The sequence below is a fragment of the Epinephelus lanceolatus genome, chromosome 3 (genome assembly GCF_041903045.1).
Source record: "Epinephelus lanceolatus isolate andai-2023 chromosome 3, ASM4190304v1, whole genome shotgun sequence".
NCBI classification, from domain to species: domain Eukaryota; kingdom Metazoa; phylum Chordata; class Actinopteri; order Perciformes; family Serranidae; genus Epinephelus; species Epinephelus lanceolatus.
Window position 1 is genome coordinate 11096440 of NC_135736.1, and position 11651 is coordinate 11108090.

General features: G+C 42.2%; 1 protein-coding gene across 2 annotated transcripts in view; it reads right to left on the reverse strand.

The window, feature by feature from the left end:
- atf7ip (activating transcription factor 7 interacting protein) overlaps positions 1 to 10514 on the reverse strand; it is a 34643-nt gene extending 24129 nt beyond the window's left edge. Inside the window, exon 1 of one of the 2 annotated variants that reach the window (XM_033623980.2) lies at positions 10281 to 10514. The gene's annotated coding sequence lies outside the window, so the exon portion shown is untranslated. The remainder of the gene's footprint in view (positions 1 to 10280) is intronic. The other variant, XM_033623984.2, reaches the window with a different exon arrangement.
- Positions 10515 to 11651: the final 1137 nt, after the last annotated feature.

Consider the following 11651-nt stretch of genomic DNA (forward strand, 5'->3'; position numbering starts at 1 on the left):
CTGTAAAGCCATGTTCTGCGTAATGACATTTTGTAGTCTCGTTCAACCACTTGTGAGCTATTTTTCTAATTACACTAGGGGTGGGAATCGCCAGAGAACCCACTATACAATATTATTACGATACGATATTATTGCGATATGCTGAGTATTGCCATACAATTAGCTAGCAACTGTTCATCTGACTTTCATCATCATTTTAAATGTGATGCACAGCAGTGACCAACAGCATCATATAACCTGTCATAAATGCTGCATACACCTGACAAACTGAACTGGCAGATTTAACACCCTCTGCTGGGCCAAATTAAGCGTGTGAGCGAAACACTTAAAATGCAGGTATCCCACTAATTGAATGGCGGCACCCATGTTAGAAGCGTTGTCTGTTACAACCGCAATCCCCCAATCTTGTGCTGCATCTTGCAGGAGGTTTGCAATGTTTGTTCAGGTGTGACTTAAATTTCCCACTCTAGTTTGGAGAACGCGAAACAGTGGTCGCCAGTCCTCTGTGAGATAATGTGCAGTTATAATCACATATGAACTGCACATGCACAGCTTCCGTAGAAGACAAAATAACATCTCCAGGCATCTGTGACCAAAAATTGTTTACCCTTGACTGCATTAATTTTGAAATCATTTGACCTCAAATTCATAATCGCGATCACCGGACGATGAATTGCACAGCCTTATGCTGTACTCAAAGATTCTTCGACTTTATACTTCACTTCTCTGTAGCGCTGAGTTCCAGTGTTTTTGGCATGTAACAAAAGCTTTTGTCTTCAACAACGCTGTATGGACACAGGTCTTTGCACATGAAGTAGGTGATGGACTGTGTTTTTCCTATCTCTCTCAGAGTTGATGGTAGTTTTGTCGAGATAAGTGTGTCCACTGTTGGTTGATTTTTTCGGCGGAGCGGGTTTAGCATTCGCTTGGATCTCAGCAGCTAAAGCTATCTCTGATTGGTTGGGGTGGGCCCTCATGTTAGTAGTATTCCCAGAGTATTTTATTCTCATATGACACTGCTTGCAAAGAACATGTTTCATATCTAAGTTCTCCTTTCCTTCCATGTTGAAAAATCCAGAGTAAGTCCAAACGTTTGATTTAAATGCTAATGGCACATTTCTGATTTCTTTCTCTGGTGCCTCCATCTTTGTTTCGATGAACATTTTGCCAAAATGCACCTGACTGAGACCTCTGCTGACCTCAGCAGGAGAAACATATCAGCACCATCTAGTCAACCGAACAAGCAATTGAGTTTATTATTCTAGTACCCTAGTACCAAAAGTTGCATTGAGTATTTACAAAAGATAATTATGTATAATAAAAGATAGATACTTGGAGCCCCTGTATCAATGCAATATCGCCACGCAAAATATCACGATACTATGCTGTATCAACTGGATGACCGCAACTCCCTTGTTATGCTGCTGCTTCTGGCTTCTGAGCTACCACCTAGAGCAAGTCCACAATGCTGCCTGCCTCCTGGAGTTCAACCTCTCTACATTTGTCATATAACTACACTTGTCTGTTTCTATCACTGGCTACCTGTTCCAGCTCACATCCAGTTTTATATTCTAGTGCTAGCCTACAGGGAAGTGAAAGGTACTGCTCCAAACCATGTTCAAACCCACCACTCTGGCGTGACAACTGCATTCCTTTGCCTTTGGGCGACTGGCCGCACCATCTCTCAGATGACCATTTGGTCTAGCTCTTGTTCCTATCCTATCCTTTCTGTGAAGACAGGTGAGCGCTCCTGTCCTCATTAGTCTTTTACTGTCCTTTGCCACAAGGGTGTATATTTTTACTGATGAAACAGAGGCAGAGCGATAGTGACCACAGCAGTGCAAGTAAACCTAGCTCCTTGTCTCTGTAGCTCTACCTACTGTGGCCCTATCTTGTCATGCGAATATTTGCTAGTCAGCGGACTAAGGCATAACCAGTTTGCGGGACCTGTGTTGTAGCTTTAAGCAAGTGGCAGCAAGTAACTTATGTGAATGACAGTGAAGAAAGTAAGCTTATTAAGTTCTTTCTCGTGAGTCAGCTTCAGCTTTATTGGTGACAAAGATTTTAACTTAGCACTGGGGAATCACACTGCTTACAATGCCTAACCACGAAGGAGAAGGAGACTGACAGTACACTTGTTGCATTTGTCTTATGTGGAGGCAGCCAGCAGTGTTAGTGGCTAGCGAAAGCCCAGTATTTACTATGCTATGGGACATCAGTGTGCAAGTCAGGGAAGGGTAAGTATGACCCTTTACTTCAAAATCAAAGAGAGTGCTACAGGAATGAGTCCTAAAACCTGGAAATGAGTTAGCTTTTTAGCACTTCTGGGGCATCTCTGCCCCTGGGCCTGTGCAGAAAGCCTAAGGCAGAGAGAGCACACCTCTCTGCCCTTCCATGCACCTATGTGCAAAGCCTTAAGGCAGAGAGAGCAAAACTCTCTGCCCTTCCGCATGTATACACGGAAAGCCTGAGGTAGAGACAACAAACCTCCCTGCCCTTCCATGTGCCTACATGGAAAGCCTAAGGCAGGGAGAGCAGCGGCAAAGACCCCTTGCAGACAGCATAGAGCATAGAGCATAGAGCTGTTAGCGGCGCTGCTTCTGCCCTGGCACTACTGCAGCATAACAAAGTCCCACTCTGAGCATAATGCAGGATCATGCATATGCAGCATCATGGGAGACGGCTCCCATGATCGTCGCCAAGAAAGTGCAAAGGGAATCAAAAAGGCAACGTGACCGGTGAATTCAAAAAACGAGGGTCAGTATCTGGGCAGCCTTTCCCAGGGGGAGAGAGCTGCAGAAGGAGAAAGGTAATGCAATCACAGGCCAGCGCCGCTGTTAGCCACTGTTATTGCTAACATCGGCTAACAGCAGCGCAGTGATGCGGGGAGAGGGATGAGGTGTGTGAGGTTGAGCTGCAGATGTCCCCTTTTCAAGTAAAGAAGCTGAATAAGTATGATCCTCCATCTTATGAAGCCAGAGATTTTCAAATGCACCAGCACTTGTGACTAGCCTGCTTGCTGCTGCTTTTCGTCACTCTACCTGCAGGCAGAAACCAACAACTGAAAACGTGAAAGGTGATTCTGTATTTCTCAAGTATGTCCCTGTACGTACCTGTATTTTCAAGATGGTGCACATACATTATGAGACACCGGTCGCAATATATATGTAAATGAGAATTTCGGAGCTTACGGACATACGCTGATGGAGGTAAATACACATGTGCTAGGACACACTTTTGACTGCAAAATTTGTTTTTCTCAAAGAACAACTGAAATTGTTACACATAGTGCCTTTAAAAAATGCAGCTGCTAACAAGTGGCTGAATGAGATAATAATCTATGTTTCTAGACTGAACGCTGTACTGGCTTATGTCATCGCAGATCGTTCTGGTAATTCATGGTTTCTGGTTGTGTAATGATTAACTGTAGTTTTGGGTGCACTTGCTTCTGTTGTTGCATTTTAAATTCACCACAGACACATCAACGGTGACGTCCGAGAAATTGCTCCAGACTCTAATTGGCTCCATCTAGCGCTTCACCGGGGGCATGGGTCATAGTTTTTCTACATTTCTGAACCTCAACAAGATGGCCACTGATGTGCAGGGCGAGCAACAACAGGACAGCACCCACTTCCGACTGTCACACCAGTCCTTATTCACTATAATGCACAAGCCTCCTCTCCTTCTCTCGCCATAGATCAACATATAGAAAAGAGTCAGCTGATTGAACATCGTTTCTAGTCTTCCAAGATTTAGGGGCTGTACACACGCCACTTCTTAAAATTCATTGTTTTCAATGCAGAGCAAAACATGTCGCGACAGATATTTTCCCCTCCTTTCGTAAATGCCAGTGTGTGATAAATATGGAAACGCCATTTTGGTGCAGAGCTGCCAGAGCTTTATATCTGTCCCAAGGACGACATGCCCACATACAATGTCAGGAAGAAGACTAGCTCTGCACTCAGGATTTCAGGTGAATGGACTATGGTACAGTGCTTGTTAAGGGTGCTTAGCAACCTCAGACACAACCTGCCGCCATGTTCTTGAAAGCTGTTACAGACACGGCACAAAAGTAGCGCACAGCGACTGACCTCACATTTTCCAGGCAAGTAAAGATGTGGCATGTGTGCAGGTCCTTAGACAAGTTTTGGTAAAACAAAGGAGGTTACAGTTCCTGATGTGTGCAGGTCCTTAGACAAGTTTTGGTAAAACGAAGGAGGCTACAGTTCCTGATATGTGCAGGTCCTTAGACATGTTCAACAGCAGTTCGCACAAAGGCGACGGTCAGCTGTCGGTCAAATTTGGGCCGTTGGTGAGCGACTGTTGCCCTTGTCAGTGCAGTGTGTCCCACAACCTATCCCCTTGTCACCAACAACATGTTCTATCAGCGTTGGCGCAGCAGAGCCCATTGGTAATTGAAATCACTGATTGAGAGTTCAGCTCAGCACACAAGAAGGGAAACGGAAGTGAGAACAGTAAAGAAAGAGCTTAAGTCAAGATGGAGTGTAACCAAATGCTAACTGGCTAACTAGCATCAAAATGGTCTTCCAGTTTCTCTTTTTGAACACGGATTATAGAAAACCGCCATGTGCTGGTGTGGGGAGTTATTTCCTCTCATGCAGGCACATAACGTATGTGCTGGTTGACTGTTAGAAACACGCCTCAGACTCTCAGACCATCAGTACCGGTTCCATTCAGGGCTATGCTCTTCACCCTCTGTTCCTCTCCCTGTACACCAACAGCAGCAAATCCAGTCACCAGTCTGTCAAGCTCCTGAAGTTAGCAGATGACACCACCCTTATTGGGCTCACCTCTGGTGAAGGTGAGTCCACCTACAGGACACTTAATGATTCACTTAAACAGTGGAGATGGCTGTGGATTTCCAGAAGAACACAACTTTAACCTTAACAGCTGAACATCAACTTCCTCACCAAAAAAGCACAGCAGAGGACGTACTTCCTGCAGCAGCCAAAGAAGTCCAACCTGCCAAAGACAATGCTAGTGCGCTTCCTCATGACAGTGCACTTCTACACTATCATCAAATCCATCCTCAGCCCATCCATTACGATCTGATATGCTGCTGCCACTGCCAAGGACAAGACCAGAGCGTTATCATTCGTTCTGCTAAGTGCAAGCTACACTTTGTGAAATGGATCTAATAAATTTGGGTACAACATCAAGTTTGATGTATGCAGACTGTACAATGACAGAGCCTCCTGAATTGCAGGGTACGGTGTACGATAGCTTTCCATACTTAATGTGCTTGGATGCTGCACAGGTTTTTACTTCTCCAACAGTGAAACACATCATAGAGGGTCACATTAATAAATAACCTAAAATTTTGTGGACGCTATATACAGTGATCTGTCTCTGTGTGTTTTCTAGCTGCTAGGTTGCTCATCTGGCAGCTGCAACTCCACCGCAATTTTCATCCATGCTTTGTCCTTCTTTACACGATCATAGTAAGAGCTGGAGGACGCACCATACAGGCAAAGCTTCTGCTGCCACAACTTGACAAGGTTTTCCTCTTTGCTGGAATCCCACACATTTCTTTTAGTGCATTTTGCCTCCATGGCGAGCTGCTATCTGTCTGTTTGTTTGGGTCTAGCACCAGTGCACGATTTCATGCTGTGTTTCTATTGGTTGGTTAGTAGATGTAGGTCATAACAGCAGTCCCAGTGAGATGGTCATCCCAAATTTCTGACAGTCAGAATTTTATCCAAGGCTGTCTTTGATCGCAAGACTGTGACAACAGCCATTCTTGAAGCTCTCACTGTGTGACGCAGGATCCCCATTTAAGAGCCACGGCCAAAGATTTCCCCACATTTTTTTCACAATGGTCATCTTTTGTCTGGAACAACCCAAAATTGCACAGTGTATACCACCCTTAAGAGTGTGAGTGTGGGGCTCCAATCTGCCATCCCTCCAGGACCTGTACGCCTCCAGGACCCTAAGGCAGGCACACCTCCCACCCTAGTCACAAATAGATAAAATTTAGAAGCTGCTAGCTGGACATTTCGTAGACTGCTCTATGCTAAAGGGAATTACGCATTTTTTTGTGTGTTGGAAATTGGTGTGTATGTCATTGTATTCTGCCAGCCTTCACTTTGACCAAATATTTTTTTTATGTTCACATACACTAACTTTCACTTGCATATGCAGACTATTAAAGTAATGGCTAATTGTAATTCACACAACACTTTCTTCAGATGTCACAGGATATTTCCCAACAGGCCAATGCTTACTCAATATCTAGCACCTAGTACACTGCGATGAGTTGGAATAAATCATATGAAGAAAGAACAGTGTTTTCTGTTCTTTCTCAGGCTGACAGATTTTAAATCTTCTTTTGTTTAAAATTTAAGTTTAAATTAATTACCACTGTGAACATGAGGCACTCTCATCCCTTCTTTTCTCACAGTCAATCCAATAATATGTTTTCATATCAATTTAATTTATTATATGGAAAAATCTGCTACCTATTTGATTAAGACTAACAGCATACATGCAAAGAATGACAAGTTGCTAACTCTTGTTAAATTCTTATTTGCTTAGATGCTGTTTGTAAAGCATTATACTGGATATTCATTTAATGATCCATGCAGCTTGCATTTGTAGAAACTGAAAATATTGTAAGGGAGTCTCATAATTAATGCTGTGGTTGTACGTGAATGTTTTTTTTAAATTATTTTCCCCCACACTGCAAGAGGGAAAAATATCACATCTGAAGGCTGTTCCAATGCGAGAAGAATCTTCTCAACAACTTAGGCTCCTTCACAGTTTTTCATGGTTTGTAAGACAGATTTTATTCCCTTTATGCAAAAAGGAGATAATAACTGAGTGATACTTTATATAGTGCTCTTGGTGAACAAGAAGATGTACATTTAATTTCTTTGTGTGCGTGTTTTACCTTGCGCTGCTGTAGCCTTGACGTTAATCTAACGGCAATTCGGGTGTGTCAGACATTTTACGAGATCAACCCTAGAAAGACTGCCACCTTGACCTAGGCACTTATTCAGAAACATGAGCGACATGACATTGCCATTTCACTTAAGTATCAAGATGCATGTCTAAAAGGGGCTAAACACTGAAAAATAGAGCAAGACTGCGCAGAGATGTTTGTCTTAGCAATGAAAATTCAGGCAGCGAGCTACCACGACTACAGCAGACACACTGAAACATAATGCACAAGGCAGTGGGAGTGGGAGGAGACAGAGGTGTATGTGCAAGCCTGAACATGTGAGACATATAATCCTATACCAAGCTCTCACTAAAGCCTTAAATGCTAAAAAAAAATCACCTACATCTTTTAAAGTGGCAAATTAGTATAAAATTTTAAGAGGGGTTTTATTGAGGCAAATATCAAAGACATGATGACATCATTGAATTAAATCAGTGTGTTGTATATAGACATGTATGCACTAGTGTAACAAACAAGGTTAACATTTGTATTAGGCCCCCTTTAAAACAGACACACAAATATGAAAGCCTGACTCATTTATTATCACCAACATGTGAACATGCTAATACTAATTTAAAACAAGCCAGTATTTCTAATTATCAGCATGGCAAGATATGAATGATGAATAACAAACATTGGGTATTCTGATACTGAACCGAGATCATATTTCGTATCACTCTCCTTTACAGGTTGAAGCAAAGAAACCAGCTGTAAGTGGTTGAAACCGGTCCTGATGTATTTGGTATGATTTGAAAAACTTATAATCAGAAAAGAAATTATAGATATGGACTTTTCCATCATCAAAACTAAAATACAGGATTGGAAACTTTTATGAGATTCATGCAATTATGAGAAACACACACTGCAGCTTTTTTCTTCATTGCAGAAAAAACAGTCAATTTTGCATGTAAATTTAGCTCAAATCTATATGGTCAAAAACACAAGGATTGAGGGCTGCAATTTAAGCAATATTCACACGCAGCTTGTTACGTGTTGGAAACAGTGGAAAGCTGTATATTACATGGCTCCTTCACTGATACATTTATGGCGGCGCACACTGTAGCTCTCCTCTACCAATAATAAATGGCGGATTTCTCACCCATTATATGGAATTATTTTTGAATAGTAAAAGTTAGAGTTACACAAATCACTTGCCCTCTAACATTTATCAGAGATCTAATGTGGTGGTGACGCAGTTCAGCTGAAATGAAAGGTATTATACTTCTTTTTAATACTGCTTATTGTGAGCAACAGTACATGCATCTCATTTATGTGGATGAAATCACTGACATTTATAACTGATATTAAAGAGACAAAATATTCATATAGCTAGGGTTTCAATGGACCTTTGGTGGCTCATGAGCAACAGCTGCACAGCACTGACTTAGCCTACATTTGGGACCAAACCTGTATAAACCAGGGCTGAGGAAGGTGCCACTGTCAGACACATAAACTTATCTTTTTTTTCCACATGGAGGACATCTGGAACTCTCATTTTTTAACTACAGCCAAGCAGAACCTCAAATGTTCTTACATTCTCATCTAGTATCAATCTGAATATAGCTAGCCCTGCAATGTGTTGTAGCAGTTGTGTGATCGATAGGAAATTGTCATTGTTTGATTTAAAGAGAGGCAGACAAATTTAGCTGTCTAACATCTACAGGAAGGCTTTTGAAAAATGTAGGAGGAGCCTTTCAAGGCTGCTTCCTCCTCAGTGGAAAAAACACATAGTGTAATGAATTGTAAGTGCACCGTCTGAGCACTGCCACTGGGTGAGGTGGGGGAGGTGAAACTAGAGACAGGGATGTACCATGTTCCCAAAAGGTAAAAGGAAACCTGAAACAGCTCAGTTTGTGCAGAAAAAAATATATTTAAACACCACAAATATGATAAAACACTTGAATTCTGCCAAGTGCCAAATTCCTCAAACTCTGACTTTTGGCTCTCAGGTTCATAGAGCAAACATTCAGTTGGTACTTATCTGTGCATCACTTCACCTAAATCAAAAAAGATGCAGATTTTGTTCTCTTTTGCAAACCCACAGGACAAGGCAAAGACGAAAAACTGCTTAACTTGTGCATGCATTGATATTAAGCCACACCCACATCCTAGGACAATGTGGTGCATGGAAAAATACTGGGGCTGTACCACTTTAGACCAAGAGGGGGGGTTTCACTGTAGCCTGTAGGGAATGCAGCAGTTTCCTCTTCACTTTAGCCCATTTTTTGTACTCTGTGGTATTTAGGCTTCAATTCCACGTTGTTTTTCAATTTGGGGATATTCTCTAATCTTCTGCATTAAATCCTAGGAGTTTATGAAAAAGGCCACAAACTCTCCATTAAAGTTTGACCAAGGGCAGTAATTAAAGTGACAAAGCTAAAATGTCATTTTTCTATTACCTGGAATACTTCACTATCACAGGGTAGTCAACTTCTCTTCAAAATCTATCTTCCTTTATACCCCTCTGTCAAAGTGTCACCTCTGTACCATGCTGGATGTGCTTGCTGCCTGTTTTAGCACCAATGCACCATAGTTGCTTCACCGACTTGGTGGGATTTAAGACTTCAGTGAGGTACAAATACATCCGAAATGCAAATATTACCAGCTGTGAAGCAAGTAAGTCACTTAAATACAATAAAGTGTTTAGATTAATTATATGCAGCTATTGACAACATGAGTGTGGTGGGATCTGGGTCACCTTTTTTCTTTTTGCTCATGTGCTCGAATGTGCATTTGCGTACAATCATTTTTCAACAAAGTTACCACTCCTTAGCCACAAGCAAAGTAACACCCTTTAAAAGCAGTTGTGTGCAAAAGAGAGTTCATTTTTCAAATAAATCAAAGGACACATTAACGTTACCTTTCTTTTACAAAAAGGTTGCCTGAATGTAATATTTAATGTAAAATCAAAAAGAATTCAGTAACGTTAATCTCATAGAAGCAATTTACGTGATCACAAAACTCGCGAGACTGCTTTCACAAAGGAGAAAACTTCAGGGATGCAGAAGTAGTTATTGTAATAAATAAATAAATAAATAAATAAATAAAATGAAAGGAGCAAAAAACACTGCTAATATAATTTTTTTTATTTAGCTTACGTATTACCCGCAGAGCTTGTATCTATGCAAGTGCTAGCTAACGTTGCTTTCTCCACCGCTAACTCAATGTGCACCAAAATCATTAAAAAATGCAATACATGACCAAATGTTTATATTCATAAGCCCAATAAGTTCTAAAAGCACACTATCTGCTTGTGTTAAATATAAAAGGCAAGTGAGAAGTTCTTTGCTAGCATGCTAGCTGCAATGCCACGACTCACCGACTTTTCGCGTCGCCTAACGATGTTCCCGCGATTTCCCGTCTCGTCTGAGGCAGACTCCGTGCTCCTCCTCCCGCTGCTGTCGAGCTCTTCCGGACCGTGTTGTGTGTAACGTTAACTCGTAGCAGTCACAGGATGTGGGAATCATACAGCCTTCACCGCAAAACTACCGAGCTGTGAACCAAACAACCGTGTAGTTTTGCTTTAACGGACTCGACCCGCTGTTCTTCCCTCTCGCGAACAAATAGACTCCTCCTCCTTTTGAGCACAAAACCCACTACAATACGTCACCGTCGGTGGCGGTTGGTCGACAGATTCGGTTGCGTCTGACCAACCGTTGCGGTCTGAACGTTAATGTTCTTCAGAATTTACCGGCGACGTTGCTGAAGCCGCAACTGGCACGTTAGGAAGGAACAGCTCCGGGAACGGGAGAGATCGGTTTGTATGGAGGGTCTGTGAGGACTGGCATGAGTGTGTTACAGAGCAGCAGAGCCGGCACTTGGAACAGGGACAACAGGGAGCTGAACATTAGCATCGAGAGGGAGGGGTCTGTGATTTTGTCCCCGACGGAGAGCAACTGCGGGGCTAAAGGGGGAGGGATCATGGTGGAGGAGGAGTCGGTTGAACAACAGTCTGAAAAATTGTCTGAAAACTTAAAGTACAGTGAGTGGTCATTGTATTTCACACATCATAGGAATGCAGTGTGTCTTATTTGTACTGTAGGCTATGTGCACCCCAGCATTTGAGTGACCTTGAGTGGTTTGCGCTTGCTCTGATGATGATTTTTTTTTTTTTTTTTTTAAAAACAGTAAAAAATGGCACACATGAGATGAGAAAATGGTCTAACCCAAGGTAACAGGGAGAATACTAACACAGCTAGTGACAGGAAAGGTCCCTTTTTCCCTTTAGCCTGGGCTGCAAATAATGAACTTTTTTTTTTTTTTTTTAAATATGATTTTATGGACTCTCACAACAAGAGAGGAGAGCGAGGACAAATCTTTTCATTCTTAGCTCCCAAAAGATCACTTCCATTACATGGACATATGGTGTATAGCTCTCTCCTGACATTATACAGCACAGTCAGCCATTTTGTTGACTCACTTCTGTGTATGAGATTTGTGCTTCACCAGGAGACCAGCAGAGGGCGAGTTATGGTGATGTGCTAATCATAAGCGTAAAGATGTTCCTCTCATGGAAAAACCTTTGCTCCTACTGTAGTCTGCCATAGCTAGTCCCCTCGCAGGTTCTGTGTCCGTACTCCAAAGTCCATGTGATGTGGAGCAGGAGTTGGTATGTGTGCTCTTCTTTACCCTGAGATTTCTCACTCACACACCCTTGCACACCAGATAGGGTCTGCAGTGCTAGTCAAAA